This window comes from Vidua macroura, chromosome 16, assembly GCF_024509145.1.
Source record: "Vidua macroura isolate BioBank_ID:100142 chromosome 16, ASM2450914v1, whole genome shotgun sequence".
NCBI classification, from domain to species: domain Eukaryota; kingdom Metazoa; phylum Chordata; class Aves; order Passeriformes; family Viduidae; genus Vidua; species Vidua macroura.
In genome coordinates, this window is record NC_071586.1 from 13,681,217 (window position 1) to 13,700,726 (window position 19,510).

Here is a 19,510-nt window from a genome sequence, read left to right on the forward strand (position 1 = left end):
AAGGCTGTTCCATGACTCCCCACCAGGTTGTTGCCACTGGCTTTGATTAAAAATATAATCCTTACAGAAATTCTGAAAAGGAACAAAACCCCAAAAATTCATGGCTTGTTTCTAGTAACACAGAGCTATAGGAAAGCTACCTAAAAGGGACATCAACCAAAGATTAAATCAAGATTTGCTTCCCTTGCTTGTGTGTTGCTGAAGGGCCAGAGCCCTGCAGCTCACTGCAGCCTGTCTTGCCTTTCCTGGTGGCTGTGCCTCGCCTCTCTGCTGTGCTGTCACACAGCCATGCTAATGCTTAGCAGCAGGAACAGTATTTAAGCATATTATCAAACTCCACCAGTTATTCATATACTCCACTGCACAGACACACTGACAGAACATGATCAGAGCATGAATCACAGGCCCTTTGGTCTATCTTTTTTACACTCAGCAACTATTTCCTTTCTTTGCTACCAAATAGGTTTCTGAAAGTGACATTTGACTGTGCCAAAATATGTTCTGATTGTGCTTGGTTATAGCAGCCTAAAAGCCACATTGTCCTCTCTGTCAGTGTATCAAAGTATGAGCCCAAAAGGTAAAAATATAATCTCTTCACAACATGCTTTCCTTTGGCAGTGCTGCAGAATCATTCATTCAGGGCAAATGGGTTTTCCATGGAAAGGACCCCCTGTGAGGACTGAGATTCTAAGATTTGCTTTAATGCTATTCCCATGCCAGCATTAACTCATTTCCTTTCCCTGTACCCACAGGGAGGATTTCTGCCTCTCTCTGCACAGGTTAACAATCATAAATCTGCTTTCTCATGCACTACCAGGCTGTTCTCCTGCTGTATCTGAACTGGTCGTGCCTTTCCTCCCCTGCTCCTTTCCAGATGTGACTCAGCATCACAGGGTGGTAACAGAAGAACAAGGATCCCACCAAGCAGTGGTGGATTTGCTTCAGAAATCCAGCATGTCCTGCTCTGGATCCTCCTTAAAGCAGAAGAGGCTGCAGGTAGAGTGAACATCAGGGTACAATCAATTCTGTCAGCTGATGTGTCAGCACGCAAATGTCACCGGTTCTGGTGCCCAGTGCTTCCCCATCGTTCTTTTGTGGAAAGGATAAAGCCTGTTACTGTAACACTCTCTTCATCCAGGTAACAGCCTGTGGCTGCCCATGTCCTTCTCTTCTGTGCTGAAAGACAATCTTGCTCTGACCTTGAAATTTCTGCCCCTCCAGCACGAGAGGCAGACGGTGCGCGCCACGCTCGTGCGCTCCGGGAAGGCACCACGAGCTCTGCTCCAGAAACATTCCTGCACAGATGGAAGCGTGAGTGCAGCCCTGGATTAATGACAGGCTACATAATCTCCCCCTGGCAGTCAGTGGCCTTCTGCTGCCCAGACAAATGTCAGGTTTCGATCAACCAGAAAAACCCGCTGCCTACCAGGACTGTCATCAGCTCAGCCCAGCACTCTGCTGTTGAGAGGTGAATGGGAGAGATGGGGAAACTGCTTTTCAGATTTTGAGCTATCAAATGGACAGGATTGCATCTTACATCTACTCCCTGCTTGTGGAATTCCATCTTGGGCTTTGCTAAACAGCATAAAAGAGGAGACTGACTCTTGAGATGCAGTCCAGCACCTGGAGGATGTGATGTTTCGTTCTGAGGCTGCTGTCACAGCACTTCCAGTAACTCTCAGGAGTGATAAAAACAGGACAGGAAAGCTCCAAAGAATCCTGTCAGTATTTTGCCTTGAAAGTCACAAATGAAGATGGGAAATAGATTACAGGGGAAGGCTTGTGGTACTTTTCTGTGTATCCAAAGCTAATGCCAGTTGATATGGGGCTATGATTGCAGCTGGGAAATGCAAATGACTTTATAAACCAGAAGGTTTTCTCTCTTCAGCCTTGGTAACTCCTGTTAGTTCTTTCACTCATTCCTCTTTGTCTCATTCCAGGAGCAGCTGGACTAACTGAGGGCTGCTTTGCACAGCACATCCCTGCATTTCACCCACTGCATTGCTCCAAATGGATTCAAACAGTCTGTACAGCAATCCTCAGGCAAAGCACACAGTGCCTCCTGCACAAGCTGGGGCTGGCTGAGGAAAATCTCATGCAGGAATGAAAGAGTTTGGTCATCCCTTCCCAGGTTGCCTTGTGCCCAGGGGAATGTCAGGCTGAGAGACACTTCCAAGCGCCAGGGCCAGAGACAGGATGTCTAATAAACCTCTCATTTTGTGAGAGGAGCACAAAGAATTAGGAAATACATGACCAGGAAGTAGACATATTGGCACCATTTTTTATTGGCCTGTATTGCCTCCTGTGAACCTTTTTTCCCCCTTTTTTTTTACAGGATAACCACAGAAGCAGGGAGCTGCAGAGGGGGAAGAGCAACATGAGTTTTCACCCATGACATATATAATAAAGTGGAAGGGCAAGTAATGGAAAGCAGTGAACAGCAAACAAATGTGCTATGAATAGGCAGTTACTCGTGCTGGTTGAATTCCAACACCATTACTGAATGCACATCTTCCACTTGCAGATGCCAGAGATCTGCATCCTGTGCAGGGATCCTGTCCCTGATGGGAAATCACAGAGGGAGTGGCTAGAAATGGCTGCTTCCATTGCTTCTGCTTCTTCCAAGAACTTCCACAGGTAGGAATATCCACAGGCTTCCTTATAGCAATATTTCAGTGCCTGTGCACTGGGAAGATACACCAGAGAAGATCATAGGCAGTGATGAGGATTCTGCACTGCTGCTGAGTTTTTCTATCACTATACCTGTCTTTCCATGTTAGATACCAAAACATGAATCCCAGATGGATCTCTCCAGGGTTTGTGGACAATAAGGAGACACCAGAGTTGCTGCTTGGCTCTCCTGACCTGGGCAAAAGGAGTGCAGATTGGATATAAAAGGGTACCATTTACTCCAACCAAACTGGGCTGACTGAACTGATGGCAGTTATGACTCAGGATGCCTTTGGTGTAGATAAAGCTGCAGAGTTTGAGTTTCTACAGCAACCCACTTCCTCATGCATATAATATTCTCTCTTACACATGCTCCTGAAACTGACTTTTAATCAGACAGTTCAGTTAATAAAATGCAAATGAAGTGTACCTTCAGCTATGCAATAAATCTCACTTGCTTTTACTATTCCTTAGTCAGGCAAAAATCCTACTAACTGATCATTTACCCAATTTAAGACTGGAAAGTAAAATGTAGTGAGATTGTTGTAGTCATCTAATATTAGCAGCATGCATCATTAATTTTGCATATATGTTTTTGTCATAACATAATGAAAGTAGCTATTGTAACAGCCACACAGAAGGGAGCATTCTGTTCTTTCCAAGAACCTAAAATCTTCATTTCCCAACTTTTATAATAATTACACAATAGTCATCCCTCATCCAACCTACTCTATCCTTAGATTTCAACTTCTGGATAAAGATCACTGCCTCAATATTATTTTAAAGCCAACAGCTGCAAGATTACTACTATTATTTTTCATTATTATTAAAAGTATTTAGTGCATTTCCTGTCACAGGGTGGCATAAGATCCATCAAGGTATTTTGGTTTTATCAAGGACAAAACTTTCACCCCTTCAGTTGTTTCTAAGCCCTACATGTTTTGTTTGCCACAGGCTTGGCCTGATGGCAATTCAGAGGAATGGCCACAAGTTTCTGCAGCTGCTTTTCTGAGAGAAATTAAACATTATGAGGAAAACAACTGAGGTTGTCCTGTTCTGCAGAATTAAACAGTGGCAATTACAGGCACTGAGAACCTTGGGATGTCTGGGCAGGAAAGATAAGGGCTGGGAGAAAAAATAACAGCCATGTTCAGTTAGAGACACTGAGAAAGTCAGTGACTTTCTTGTTAATTATTGATAGGGCAAGGGGCCTGAATAATTTCTTTCCAAATCAATGTCAGAAAAGTTAGTAAATGGAGAAAATCCTGAAATCTGAGTTTCTGCCTGCTGCCTCTAGGGAGTGGAAAGAGAAAGCCTTCAAAATTCAAGGCCTGGATTTCCCACTTCTCAAACCAGCACAGAGAGGAGAGGTGAGGATATGAGCATGGGAATACAAGATTTCACTATTCACAAACATTTAAAAGCTGAAAAAAAGATGTTTGGTTCACTTCTCTTAAGCAGGACCACACAGCCATCACAAAGGGGCAGTTCCAGCTCAGAGTCTCTTCACTTAGACCCAGGATGGACAAATCAGTTGGGTTTCTGGTAAGAGGGGATAGAAAGTGCTTACCAAGATATACAAGTTTAAGTGAAGCAAAAAAAAAATAAACCCAATTTTCCACATATAGTTGAACCAAAATCTGCCTTTTTATCTGGGTACACATCTTCCCAGCTCCAGTGTGAGCTAAATGAGGCTAAGCCACAGCCTTAGAAAGTAAAAGCTTTCAAAGGGTTCTGGTCCCATTTGGACTGGTGTGAATCTAGATCATGATAAGAATCATTCTGCATTTTTATCAGTTCAGAATTTGGCATCCAGTCCTGACTTCTGTGCTGGCACACAGATCTGCTCCTGTGCTCTATAACAACCTTTTCTAGGAGATGTATTACTCACACCAGAGATATGAAACTGTGCTGAACAGGCATTTCAGGAAACACCAGGCCTCCCACTGGTATGCAAAACCTTCTAGGATCTGATAATAAAATGTCCACCTCAGGGCTTTCAGGAACCATTAGAATAGAAATGGCTTGTTTTGGGAGCCTCATTGCTTGAACTCTATAATTCCAGGTGAAGCTGCTGCTGAATTTGCCCAGCAGGAGGAGGAAATGTAACTGAAGGGATGGGAGGTGAGAAGAATCATGTCAAAGACTTGGGAGCTCAGAGAAGACACGAAAGAGCAGAGAAGCTGACAAGCCACCCTCAGCCAGGAGAAGGATGACCTCCCCATCCATCTGCAGGCTGTAATCCACAGGGAATGGTTAAAGGCTCAGGATTCATCGAGGCAGGGCATCAGCTCCCTCAGGTGACTCATAAGAGGCTCCTTTTCAGAATATGGAAAGAATAAAGAGCACATGGGGATGATGCATGAGCTTCACAGGCAGCCTGCCTGTAACTCAAATAAAGTCCTTAGATAACAAAAGACTGAAAAGCCTCCTGGTTAAAGCAAAGGAACTGCTGTCACAAGTCCCAGCCAGGTTCTGTCCCTGGTCCACCACTGATATTCAATATGAGCCACAGCAAGTTGGGGTGGCATCTTTTTAAAGTGTAAATTCTTCTTTAGGATCCTGTGTGTGTACAAACAGAGTTTTTGATGCTTAACTTCAAGAAGTTGTGGCCTGAGTCACAGAGATCAACTGTAACACAGGCATGTTAAAAGAATCTTATTAGCAGCCTTTCACAGGATGAACACTGGATTCCCACCCCTTCATTAGGAACAAGGGAACTCGCTGGATGCTGAGGAATGCCTGGCCCAAAGGATGAAATGAAAGATGGGTCTCCTGAGGCAGCTCCTGGATGTGAAGGAGCTGACAGGAGGGCCAGCAAGTAGATACTGGAGGATTAGCTCAGACATTTGAAATGGCACTTAGAAGGGCTGGAGAATACCCTGGCTAAAACCAAGAAGGAGAAGTGGGTATGAAGCATAACAAGGGGTTTTTCCTGCCTTATTCTTTAGGGAAATGAACCCAGCCAACCATTACAGCTCTTCCACTCAGAGCACCTTTTGGGATGCTCAGATTTACTCAGCTCATCTCCCCCACGGTTTCTTATATTGTCTTCTAGTATCTCATACAACCTGGGATGGATTTAATTATTCACTTCACCCTCCCACCTGATAGCAATAGTCATTTCACAGGAATTTTTAAGGATCTCTCTACATAAAGACATTGCATTTCCTTGACATTCTTTATTAATTAGACCCACTTTTACATAATGATGCTGATAGGCCTCTGCTTATAACATGTCTCCCTCTGCAGCCATGAAACTCCTTTCCATCCAGCCTTGGGGAATGCTTCTCCCTCTCCTGCACCTGAATTGTTTTTTATTTAATGTAATTGGAGAAGTTTTAAAACGGCACCAGAGCAGCCATGTGGCTGTCTGCTACTTCTTCTGAAGTCAGTGTTAACTTCCACAGGATGTTAAACTCACAGATGCCTCATATGCCTCAGAATTTATTAACTGAAGCTCAGATTCCTTCTAAAGAAGCACAAGTTTCCAGTGACATTTTGTCCTGCTGCTGCTAACGGCTTGTGTGATCCACAAAAACCTTTTCCTGTCTGCAGGCATTAGACCACGGGGTTCAAACTTAGATCTCTCTGCTCGGAATGACTCAGTCACTAAATGCCAAAAGGAGAAGAGGGCTTTGGAGGGAGTTCACCAGGCAGAAATAACCGTTTCATTTTTCTTTATTCTCTGCCATTCTCATTTTCCCGGTCTGGGGAAAGGAAAAAAAACCTCCATTGTCTACATGGTTCAATGCTGTGAGACTCCAGCATGCTGCACAAACAGGAAGGGGCCCTGTTTTTCTAGGTATTAACTCATGGCAGCACAGTGAAGTGTTGCCAACTTGTGCCACTGCCCAAAAGAGCTGTGTGAATTCTGAGGGCGAGCAGGATGCTTTGGGAAGAGTCACTGCTGGACCGAGCTCCTGTGGCCCCATTGAAAACCACACATGGAGCTCAGGCTGCTCTCCGGAAGCACCTCGGATGATTCTTTGGGTTTTCAGTCTGTTGCCAGGGCAGTGTTTAGCTTCTCACTCAACTCAGTGCAGTAGTCTTGGCCTCTCCCTTCTTGGAAAACTGCAAGGCAAGGAGAATAAGGCGAGGAGAACAAGGTGAACCACCTGCCCATGAACAGCAGCCAACCTGCCACTCGGGTACCTGAGGTGCAGTTGTAATGGTCTTTGTTTTAGATGACCCTCTTTGCTTTGGTTTCAACATGTTGGGCCCTTCTGATAAACATCATCTATATGTTTGCTGTGGCTGCCCCATCCCTGGAATGTTCAAGGTCAGTTTGGATGGAGCTTGGAGCAACCTGGGATAGTGGAATGTATCCCTGCCCATGGCACAGGGGTGGAATGGGATGGTCTTTAAGTCCCTTCCAACCCAATCATTCCACGATCCTATGATTTTTATGCTTGTTACAAAGTCTTTTTTCACATTTATTCTCCTTTTTTCAACTAGCTGGAGGACAACTCTGAAGAAGGAAAGAAAATCCATGGCAAGATGAAAAAGGCTCATCCTAAAGCAGAGTGTGACCTCAAAACGACAACTGCCAACCTCAAGGAGATGAAATAAGCAAAACTTGAAAGATGTTCTAAGGAATTTTCATGGCTTAATGTGTCAGTTAGAGTGGAATTTCCCAGAGTACAAAATCCTACTGGGGTGCAGTTGTGCTACGTCACCACTCTGACAGCATCAACTACAGCTGAAAAGTCCCTTGACCATAAATTCCCTGGGAAAATCCACAGTCATCCCATATCTCTTCAGCATTAACCCAATGACAAGCACAAGTACAGTTCAGTAATTCAGGCAGGCAGAATCAGAAACGCAAGATTTTGTTTCCTAAGTGTTTCTCTGACTCATTGTCTGATATTTGTAATTCATCTTCCACAGTCACCCACATATAAAGTGTGTATAATCACCGGGAAGTTATGAGGCTTAAATGATTCATGTTTATGTAAGGCCTTCTGATCCTCAGACAAAAACTGTTTTAGAATTGCAAAATATTATCACAAATTAGAACTTTATTTTAGTGTCACTATTGACTACTTCAGTCAATGGTCTGCCGGGACTGCTCTGAGAAACCTCCCCTTAGAAATTAACTTCCTGGAATACAAATATCCAACTCTAGATTATCCAAACCACTAATTTACCTAGTTAATGAGATAAGTAGCAAAGGCAATGTGTACAATCATTAATACATACTGCAAGCTTTGCTAATTCAAATTTTCCACAGGGAATACAAGATCCTTGTGCTTCAGAGCAAGGCCACTGGGACACATAAGTGACAGAAGAAAAATTAAGTGTTTTAGTCCTTCAGAGCTGCAAACAGGCTCAGCTTCCCAGGCTGCTTGAGCCTTTCTGTGCAGACCAGTTAATGATGGGGTAAGAGGAGCTTCCACAAAGGAAAAAGGGACTTAAGTGCCCTGCCAGTCCCATTAAGGAGACAGGACACTTCACTACAGAGCAGAAACACTAATTTGGCTTAATTCATTTGCTGTAATGTCCTACCTTTGCCACCCCACAATAGGCAGCTTGTGCAGCTTTCAGTTTTTGATAAGACTGAGTTGGCATAAAAGATGAATACAGCCCTTTAAAGCTACCCTGTTAAAATGGAGTCTGAATCCACCTCTCTTTAAACCCTTAAATAACAGAACCAGCTGAGATCTAGTATTCATTTTTCCCCAGGCAGATGCTGATGTTTTTTTCTACAGCAGATTCTGACTTCTCTATGAGCTTGTGAAACCCTTGGGCTTGGAAACATTTGCCTTTTAGTTTCCAGTGACTGAACAGTTCAGCCAGCTCTGAATCCAGCTTGTCTTGTGTATTATCTACTCACTGGAAACTCCACTGTGAAGTCTGGGGAACTGTGTGCTCACTGCAGATCTCCTGCCTTGCTACTCTGACCAGGAGAAAGGTGATGTGTTCCAGGATCCTCCTCAGGAAGTCAGCAAAGATGTCTGGTAGACTTTTCCATGGTCTCTACTGCCCTCCAAGGCACTGTCCCTCTCATTCTGGAAGGAAAGGTGGTAAATCAAACAAGAAATGAGGCCACAGTTCGCAGGATGTGCAGTGTTACCATTCTGAATTCAAATATTTATTTCATCCAAGTATTGCAGTGTTCAAATATTTAACTAAACACTCATCATTTCAACAAAAACATGACACACAGACCTAGATTGCAGCTATTTCTATGAGCAAGCCTCTATTTCCCTCAAGCAACCAAATCAGCTTGATTATATTCCTGAAGGCCAAATTCCAACATCATACAGGAAGCCAATCATGCTGCAGATAACATCAGCTGTCTGCTGAGACACCTGGCCAGACATTCCTACTTTCTTGGCTCAGTATTCCCAGCCGTAGACCTCTCCCAAGAAATAAAATCCAGTTGAGCTGACAAACATATAGAGAAGGGAGTGAAGAAATTAAGATTCTTGTTCCTATTCCCACAAATTTCTCTCACATCTCCTGCTCACAGACACTGCTGTGCTCGTATCTGTACTCCAGTCACTCCAGACAGTGAAGAGCTGGAAGAAGACCTGGAAGCTGAGGCTATATTTGAATAGAATGCTCTGAACATATTCTAATGACTATGACAAATTGATAGCATCAATAATAAGGAGCATTTCCATTTAAATTCACTTTAGAAATGTGAGCTGATTAATTCTCATCCATATCAGGAGATAGGTCCATGTTGTCAGACACCTTGCAAGAGGGAAAACAGATAGAGGAGCTTGTCCACTGCACAGAAAGCAGCAAGGTCAGTTCAGGCAGGGCAGGGCCACAGGAAGAACGCAGTTGCCATGGCTGGGATAGCAGAGCTCATGGAGATGCTCCAGAGTGAAAGCAAAGCTGGAGATGGACAAACAGCTCATGAAGGCAGAAATGGGTAAGCTCAGTGTAAGCATGTAATCTCTGTAGAAATCCGAGGGAGAGACCAGCAGGGAATTCCTCACCAAACCAATGCAGCCACAGGTGCAGCCATGAGTGCAAAGCAGAATTCAGCTCTCCAGTGGGAGCTGCTGATGCCAGGAAGCAGCTGTTGGCAGCTGATGCTGAACACTGCCCATCCTGGCTGATGGAGCAGGCATCCCCCTCACAAAGGTCAGGACACTCTGCACTCCCCCAGGCTACTACAGTCATCGCAGTGCAATCGCCAACTGGAATAAACTGAGTTTGCCAGGGAGGGAGGATATCTTGGCCCTTGAAGCCTTACTCAGCATCATATGACTGACCTCTCTCTTCCAGCTGAACTCCCATGCTCATGTGCACTGGCTGGAAGATAACCTGGCTGAGGCCAATGCCCAGCTGGCTGTGGTGGGGGAGAGCCAAGCTGAAAATAAAGCCATCAGGCTGCAAGGTAAATTCTTGACAGTTTTGTGCAATGTTACCTCCCTCAGATCCTTCTCTTCCCCTGTATTCCATCCAGCTCTGGCAGCCCTGCCCTGTCTCCTCTCACAGATCTCCCAGTCCTTCTCTCTCACTCCAGCCACATTGAATTAGTTCCTCTCCTGCTTCTTTGTACAGTTGTTGCACAGCCAAAACCAGCCAGCTGAGTTGGGAGCTCCAGGAAGCTCAGGGCAGGCTTACCCAGACTGTCTACTAAAGATCTTGTATGCAGATGACTTGAGGAGACAGCTGGATGAGGAATCCAAGGTGCTAGGGAACACCAGCTGCCTGCAGAGGCTGCTGCTATCATGGGTCATGCACTGCCTGCTCCTCTGAACGTTGTCCACTTCAGAGTAACAAATCTGTTGTGTTAGCCCTCACAAAGAACTTCCTTATCCAAGTGAATGTCTGGGCTTGTCACCAGCTGGTCTTGGAGGGGATGTGGGGGACAGGAACCTTGTATGGATATGGAAATAAGATACGGAGTCTCTCATGAGCTGGCAGCAGAGCAGAACACAGAGAGCCTCCTGATTATCAGTCCACTGTCCATTCATTGGATTGTGCAGCAGTTTATTTGCAGAGACCACAAAAGTCTGGCTCAAAATATATCAACATTTCATCTCCCTGTCTGACACCTGTGCGTTGGAAAAGTCTGCTTATCTCCAAAGAGTAATTCTAGTGCTGCACCTGTATATCACCAGTCTGGCAAGGATTCTGTGTTCAGAACAATCACCAAATGGGTTTACTGTCATAATTCTTTGAAACACAGAGCAAACAGTGATGGTGACATGCCAAGTTCTGTTTTCAGTTGTATGAGCTCAATTCAATTCACTGCAATACAGCAAAAAACAGGTAAGGAAAAAAAAAAAAACAACAAAACCTTGGCTCCTGAACAGGAAGATATTTTGAAGGCTGAGATGTTTCTAGATGGTCCAGGATTGAGCAGTTCAAGTGGAACTCGTGCTACCTTGAGTCCTGCATGGCTGCAGTGGGAGCCCAAACAATACCAAGCAGGATTTGGACCTGATGAAAGAGCAGCTGGAGGAAGAGGAGAAAAACAAAGCTGCAGTTCAGCTCTCTAAACTCAACACTGAAGTCTGGAGGACCAAATAGAGGATTGATGCCATTGATAGAAGCAAAAGCTGGAGGAAACTAAGTGAGCTCTCAGCTTTCAGGGAGCCTGGGGCTAAGGGCAGTCTCATTATTTAGCTTGGCTGCTGAGTCACAGCTTATGGATGTGATCTGTTGGGATGTAATTTGGTAAGAGAGAGAAAGCAAAGGGCTGTAGCCAAGAGAAGGAAAATAATACTTGCAATAACAGAGACTACTGAAACCTAACATTGGTACACTGACAACAGAAAACAAACGTTTATGATTAAGGCTTGAATTTGGGTAGCCTTTTTTAATTTCAACAGGACTCTTCCGTTAGCCCTACAAAAGCCACTATAATTTCCTAAGGATAAAGCAAACATCAAAGTTTTTACAATCTGTTTTCTGAGACTGCTGCCAAGTTACCATCTTTTCCCTGGTGAAAACAGTGATGGTGTTCAGTAGGTGAGGGTTGCTGATTCCATCACTCTTCAAATCCATGAACTACTCACCAGGATATTTCTGCCATCTTTCCTTCAGGAAAAAATTGACTGTGAGGCTTTGAAAGCAGAGGAGACAGTGGGATCAGTCCAAGCCTGGGCTGCCAACATGGAGAAGAATAAGTAGAGGCTTCAGAATGGAGGACCTCACTGTTGACTTGAGAAGGCCAGAAATCCAGCTAGCCAGGAGTGTACTCAGCCTGATCACCAAGATCTAACACCTGGTACCAGAGGCTCTGTGAGTCTTTCTGTTAACTCAGGTCGGCTTTGATCCACTCCCTTATTTCTTAAGGCCTCTCTATTAAACGTCAAGCAATCTGTATGGCCATGAGAAACAAGGCTAAGACTTCTCACATCAAGAGAAAACCCAGATGAGAGCCACAGCTAATTCCTGGGAGCACACAGCATGCTTCTCATAAGCTCATTAGCTGACTTCCAGAAACAAGAGTACAGCTAAAGCAAAAGCCCTCCTTTACTACAAGGCAAAGTATTCATCTTCCTTTAAAGGATAATGATATCCTGCTTTGAACTTTTCAGTGTTGCAATACTGGTGGGTTGGCCACTGGTTATTAACTACCAAACTCAAAGCAGACCTAAACAACACAGTTTAAACACCAGCGCCTTCATTAAATTAGTATTTCTACTCTTGCTTGTGTTAGTGTAAGAGCATGAATAGTAGTGCAACTGTAGGATATTTGAATAAAAATGTTACTTAAAATAGTCACAAAGGCTGCTCCAAATCCACTGAAGTCCTTGGGTACCTGCCAATGCCTGCAGTTGGCTTTAGAACAGATCCCAAGAGCCGAAAATCCCACATACAGCATTGCATTACTGGGCTGAAAAAATCTGTTTCCCCATCCCTTTCTTTAATGAAGCAGTTCTTTATTCTATGGTTCCTGTGGTGTGCTTGTCACCATGGTATCTGAACACATATGTGGATCATAAGGATATGTAGAATATTTGTGATTAAAAGCTCCTAGGAAAGAAAAATGTACTTTTATTCTTTCCCTTCATGACAAGCAGTTAAACAGTCTAAAATAGTCTTGAATAACATCTTGTTTGTAACTGAATCTCCTTTAAAATAGAAAAAGTCACACTGATCAACCCAGGCAATTACTAGCAGCACATCTGCACAAGGAACATCTGAAGTGGAAAACATTTGCTCCACAGCAGCATCATTATAACCACAGGAGCAAGGACGACTATCACACTGATGGGAACTGGGTGATCTTGTTAAATTCCTAATGGTGAGGAAAGACAGCCTCATAAACATTTTAATCATCCATTCAGACTGACCAAGAGAAATGCTGCCAGCCTTTAGAATGGCTGCCAATTTAACTGTGACTGGCTGGCAGGATACGCGAGAGAAGCGAAGTGTGAAGAAAACTTGTGTCCAGTGAATGCTTGGCTTTATTTTTCCAGGCCATTGCTGCTTGTGCTGCTCTGGACAAGAGGCACAGAGACTTTGGTAAGATGCTAAAGGAATGGCAAAAAAAGGGCAAAGAGCTGCAGGTTGAAGTAAATTCACAGAAGGAGTGTGCACAACTGAAAATGTAGAGCTTAAGGGTGCCTATGAAGAATCCTTGAAGCACCTGGAATCTATGAAGAAAGAGAACAAGGCCCTTAAGGTTAAGTACTGGTTTAAGGTACAAAAATTCTGCACATTATAATTCCCTTGATTTCTACTGAATGATCTCTTGGGGTGTCTTCCAGCACCAATTCCACTTTCCTTACTCCTAGTGGTGCTTTCAGTCTCTGAGGACATTAATTTGGTGCCATAAAGGAGAGGCTGCAGTGCCACAGTGCCAGTTCTGGCTACTAGCATCCTCTAATTCTGAGCAATTCACTTAGGGGGGCTGTTAACAACAGCCAGCTTTACCCTGGAAAGATGATATTCCCTTTAACCTCCGTGGAGAGGATTCAGCATCTCCAGCAATCAGTTCAGAGCAAGTCAGTCAGACTCCTCTCAATCTCCCTCTTTGCATCCCTCCTCCCTCCTGGCTGTTCAGTGACACCTTCCCCCTTCTGCCCCCACTTTTTTTTTTTTTTTTTTTTTTTTTTTTTTTTTTTTTTTTTTTTACAGTTCTGTAAATTACAAAAATTGATCTCTTACAGGACTCTGGAAGATGACACTATAAACATTTAGAAGATGCTACAGTCTCTTGTCCTTGTGGCCAAGAGAAAACAGTGATGGACACCCTGGCACACACCCAGAGTTTCCTGGGCTCTCCCCCAACCCTTTGCTCCAGCCTCCATCAGCTGGCAGAGAGCCCCTCTCTGCTGCAAGGAGATGATGTGGTGTCCTGTTCCCATTTTGTGAAAGCAACCATCTGAAAAGGGGAAAGGGGAAGGCTGGATAAAAACTGGGAAAAAATTCTCTTTATTTAGTGTGCTTCATTCTTCCACCTCTGTGAACACATGCAGCTAGCAGGGCTCATTCAGAAATCCAGGATAATATTTAGCAATGAATAAAAAGGGCAGCTGACATAAAGTGACTGAAACCATTTCATGCTATTTCCAGTCAAAGGATCTGTCTGATGCACTCAGTAAAGTTCATAGTCCTGAGAGAAACCTATCACATGAAATATCTGTTTTCTTCCCTAGAGGAAATTAAGGATCTACTCAATCAGCTGAGGAAGGGAGGGAAGAACACTCAGGAGCTGCAAACGGTGAGGCTGGAGATTGAGAAGGACGAACTGCAGGTGGCACTGGAGGAAGCAGAGTCTTCCTTGGAGGTATCAATGCTGCAGATGTGAGAGATTCCTGGCAGCCTGGTGCCTGCTGCCCACATACCACCAGATGGATTTTGCATTTATAACTGGATGGATTTTGTATGTATAATCACACAGACCATAATTACATTATGTACATAATAAGGTTGCAGCATGGAGGTTTTTAAGTTAGACATTAGGAAAGTTTGATAATCATTAAGGGGAATTACTGCTTGGACCAGATTGTCTGAAGGTTATGGTCTCTGTTATTGGAAGTTAAATGCAGTCTGGTCTCACATCAAGTGGGACTAGTTTGGCAGGAGCTGATCCATACTTTAGGCAGTTTTAGGATGACCACTTGAAATCTCTCCAGCCCTGTTTTAAAAGAAGGTATTAGTGAATGGCTTGGTACAAAATCCTGGTATCTCAGTTTTAACAGATTTGAAAAGTTACTATATTTTTATTACTTGGTGGGCAATAATTTGATACAAGGGCTGGATCAGACTCAAAATAACAGACTGCTGTACCATATGCTTCACTGGAGTCCACAGAAACACTCACCAGCATGCAATTGAGTCTCTGCAGGCGAGTCTGGAGACTGAAGTGAAGGAGCGTGCTGAAGATCTCTGCCTGGAAATGATGGCCACTGACCTGACCAGAATGGAAATGCAGCTGGATTGTGCCAGCAGGAACAGCAGTGAGCTTGTCCAGACCTGAACAAACTGCAACAGCATGGCCAGGTGAACTGGAGAGGCTGGATGCAGCTCCTGGATGGAAAATAACTCCAGTTCTATTTTATACTTAAGTAACAAAGCAGTAGATTATGAGCTCTTGTTTAGACAGAAACCTTGAACACACTGGGAATTTATATTCAAAATCCATGGTTCTCCCACTCACACCAATTTCAATCTGCAGTAGTTTCAACAAATCTTATACAAGACAAGCATTACTAACAGCTTTTGTCAAACTGAAAACCCAAGAACTATTTATATGTAATTAAGCCAAAAATGTTCTGTGTTTAAGAGAAGTTGAGATTACTGTTTGAATAGGATAGTCAAGAAATGGACTGGAAACTAACAGAGATGTAAAACTAGAGAGCTTCCTTCAGCTCTTCATTGCTAAAATAAAATGAAGTAAGCAAATTAGTAAAAAGCTGTCTCTTTGTTGGAATAAAGTGATACAACTGCTGCCAAAAATCCAATTCTAGTAACTTAAACACTAACAACAAAGATTCTATCTCCCCATATATATCTATACACACACACACTCTCAAACCTAGCTTGTGCTCAGTTACATCAGCCTCAATCAGAAACAATTCTCTTAAAATCAGTGTGGCTACAGTGAGAGGCATACATGATACTGAGAGAGCTGGGGTTTTCATGGGGTTTGGTTTTAAGTTTTGCTTTTCAAAAAAAAAAAAAATATCAGGCATCACCTTAAAGAATGGCTTTGCAGAGAGACCTCCTACAACATTTAGCATCCTCTCCCTTCATTATTTACATTAATCTTTCATCTGCTTTCAGGACCTTTGGGTCCAAAGGGATGAGGATGCTCACCACATGAGGAGCTGCAGGAGCTGTAAGTGCTGCCTCTGCCCACCTCAGAGAGAAGTGGAAGAAGTGCAGGCTGATCTGGAGGGCAGTGGGCACTCTGGAAAACTCTAGGAGCAGGCAGAGGTCATGGAGAAAGCACGATGAACTCAGTGTCCATGCACAGAGAAAGCAGAACTATTTATGCAAAAGCTACCTCATCAGAAAGTTGATGTGTGTGTAGTTTAACATTAAATCTTAACTCTGGGTAAGAAATGCAGGATTAGGCAAATAATGGATAAATATCAGTGGTCTATAAGGCAAGTATGATAATTGTATGGAACATGAAGAGCTCAGTTTTTGAAAATATTACACTCATAGCAGGATTTTCACAAAAGCGCCATCTTGGCCCAGCTTTACTCCTAGCAAGGCTTATGAAGAGACCTTAAACAAATTTGGTGGAACAGTTAAGATACTGCTGAGGGAAAAACCACCCTAAAAGGGACAGCATAAAATTCTGCCTCCATTGAAACTAGAGTTTTACAGTTGTTTCCATGGTGCTCGGATTTCTTCCATGGACTGTAGCCCCCAGTGAAATCCACTGTAGTGAAATTTGAAGCCTCCTTGCATTACAGAGTGCAGAATAAAATAACATACCTGCCACTTCAGTTTGTGCACAGATTTATGAAGCCACTTTAACATTCCCCAATAGAGTCTGCAGTGCTTTTCCATCAAGACCACCCATGATAACATTTCCAAGGAGAAGAGTGTAACTTCTGGAAAGGACTGATAATCCAAGAAGCACTTCTCAGCTGCAATTATGGGACATTGGTTATAAAAACTGAGTTGTAAATGTGGCTTTTATTTGAATAGGATAAAAAATACAACCAATACATTCCCCTCCAATTGACTGATAATAAAAGGATCCATTTTAAGCAGGTGAGCTGCTATCTCCATATGAAATTGGGGGCTTAAAACTTATTTGTTATATAAAACCCACAGAGCACTGAACTTGTCCAGCATTCTGGAACACTGTGGCACATTTACATTATGTTGTTTTGCTGAAGAGCAGCCTTTGTTACCAGAATGCAATTTTTCTATTAATGCCTTTGGAACTCTCCTTCCATAGTGTGTTTTTATTATTATTTTTCTTTACAGCAGCAACAATAACAGTCCTCCAATGATTCATATCAGTAAACAGTGAGTGCTAAATGAGCTGTGGGGCTTATATTTTCCATGAGATAAAAAGACACATCCATATCACAAACTGTGAAGCAGAGACTATGTTTGTTGAGAAAGCAATCAAGTACAGCTTCAGTCAGGTCTAAAGCCAGCTGCTGCTACTGCAGCAGAGCTTTGAAATAAATAATATTGGTATATAAATTCAAATCCAACAGAAATTCAGAAAAATGGATCCGGACTTCAAGGCTTGGTAAACAACAGGGTCTGTTTCTGCCTCAGAGGTGTATCATTGTATCATTCACAAATCATCTCTGGCAGTTGAATGGAAGAGAGGAGCAGATAGGAAAGGTGTTTGGGGTCTCTAAGACTTCTTTCTGCCCTCTAAAATCAGTTAGTTTACTATTAAATGAAAGCTGGGGCCTGACCTTCAACACATTACTAATGAGCACGAGGAAATCATCAGCGAGCACTGAGGAGGTGATGAGGGAGCAAAGAAAGCTGTGGCTGATGTAAGTCACCTCCCCACCTTTCTGCCCTTTATGGTGGTAGCTGGAAACTTTCAGGTATATATTCCATTATTTCTCTCCAGTGCTGATTTGAAAGCAGTGTTAATAATAGATGTCAGCACTTGCACTGCTTTTTATGACCCTGAAAGGCAGGATGCATGTTAGCTCACTGATTGCAGCCTGGCAGAATTAATCCACAAAAGAAGAAATTCACTTTCACTCTGCCTCCCTGGTAATCTGCATCACAGATGGCACCCTGAGGAATTCCTCCATTTCCTCTTGATTTGTCCTTTCTTTCACTTATTACACAACTCCACTCCTCACACCTATCAGCCCTCCAACAAAGAGTAGGCTGGGTTCCCTCTCCAGCGAGTCAGTGGCATTTGGAATTGGCAGAGGAGAGCAGAGCTGCCAGCACTGAGCAGATTGCTCCTTTGGCACTGTGCTGACAACTGGCACTTCCAAAATATCACAGCTAGCTGGGGATTTAATGCACAGCATTTCCTCCCAGACTGACACTGAGCCTTCTGCCACCTTTGTGCTTTCTGTGTGCTCAGACAATGTCTTCACCCTCCACCTACAGCACACACTCAGCCACCTTCTTTCCACTGGAGGGTGGAAATAAAAGACTGAAGTGTCATTAGAATCAAAACTATTGATTTAATAACAGGTTGGGATAACAACTTTGACTAGTCCAGTGGTTCAAAACAAGCACCCCACCACCTGGTTTATGGTCTGATCTAGAGTTGTCCAAAATGTCAGGGATTACTTCCAATGAATTCAGTGAACTCTGGATCCAGCCTTCAGAAAGGCAGCCTGTGATACACAATAAAATTAAAGATATGGCAGAATTTCTCAGAAGATAACACACAGATTTCAAATCTACATATCCTAGCTTTCCATGATCTGTATAAATAGCTGTGCTCTCAATCTGTTTCATACCTTCCTCACAGGCTTCCTGTGTGGCAAAAGATCTGTGTCAGGAGCAAGATCATTATGTGCACCTGGAAAAGATTAAGAACAACTATTAAATTGCAATAAAAGACCTGTAAGTCAAGATGGAATAGGCAGAACAGTTAGCCCTGAGAAGAGGGAAAAAAAAAAAACACTATTATGAAACCCCAGGGTAAGAAAAACATGTGCAAATATATTAGAAAGATTATTCCAGCAGAGCAGCTATGAAACTCTTTCCTGCACCTAGCTTCCACATTCAGCACAAATACCTGAAAAGGAACATTTTCATTTAACAACCAATATGTCCCAAAGGGAATGCACTAATTCAAGGAAATCCAGGCTAGGCAGAAAAGCTGCATGTGGGATACTCTGAACCCACTGGAGCACAAGGGAATTTCAGCACTTTGCACCCCGTGCAGAACTCATCCATCAGAATCTTTATGGTGCCTGAATGCAGCAAGAACAAGCCCCTGGTCTCAGCAGCTGATCTACACCCACAAAGGAGAATTTGGAAGGTTTGCTGTCATCAGCAGCATGACTTTTATTTTTCAACTGCAACAAAACTCTAGAGCACGAGTAACTTCAAATTCCTGGGGTAGATACCATTGCCCTATTTCTGACCCTCAAAATGGCACATCAATTGCCCTCTGCTCCTCTTCACATAAAGGAACTGGAAACAGCCAGACACCAACCACAAACACTGTGTGGAGACTGAAAATTCTGCACAGGAATAAGAGGTATCTAAAGGAGCTGGTCTTCCACAAAAAATGGCTGTAAAACCAACCAGAGGGGACAGATGCAGAATAATCTGTAAATGAGGAGGCCGTAGGTCTGCCCTGCCCCAGCTCACTGTTTCATCACTTGGGAGTGTGATTGGATGACTCTTACAGGTCCCTTCCAGCTTGATGTGTTCTGTGATCACACAATGGCACTTGGTGCACACCAGGGGCATTCTCCCTCTCCAAAACACCAGCTGCAGGAAG

The 19,510-nt window shown here is 43.4% G+C and overlaps 1 protein-coding gene across 4 annotated transcripts in view; it reads right to left on the reverse strand.

Moving 5' to 3' along the window:
* The window catches only part of KPNA7 (karyopherin subunit alpha 7), a 49,487-nt gene that overhangs the window by 25,573 nt on the left and 4,404 nt on the right, over nt 1-19,510 (reverse strand). For 2 of the 4 annotated variants that reach the window (XM_053992024.1, XM_053992022.1), the window contains exons 1-4: nt 18,516-18,579; nt 18,297-18,389; nt 16,543-16,697; nt 8,507-8,681 (exon numbers count right to left, since the gene is read on the reverse strand). The gene's annotated coding sequence lies outside the window, so the exon portion shown is untranslated. Of the gene's footprint in view, nt 1-8,506; nt 8,682-10,936; nt 11,005-16,542; nt 16,698-18,296; nt 18,390-18,515; nt 18,580-19,510 lie in introns of those variants that run through there. The other 2 variants (XM_053992026.1, XM_053992023.1) reach the window with 2 other exon arrangements.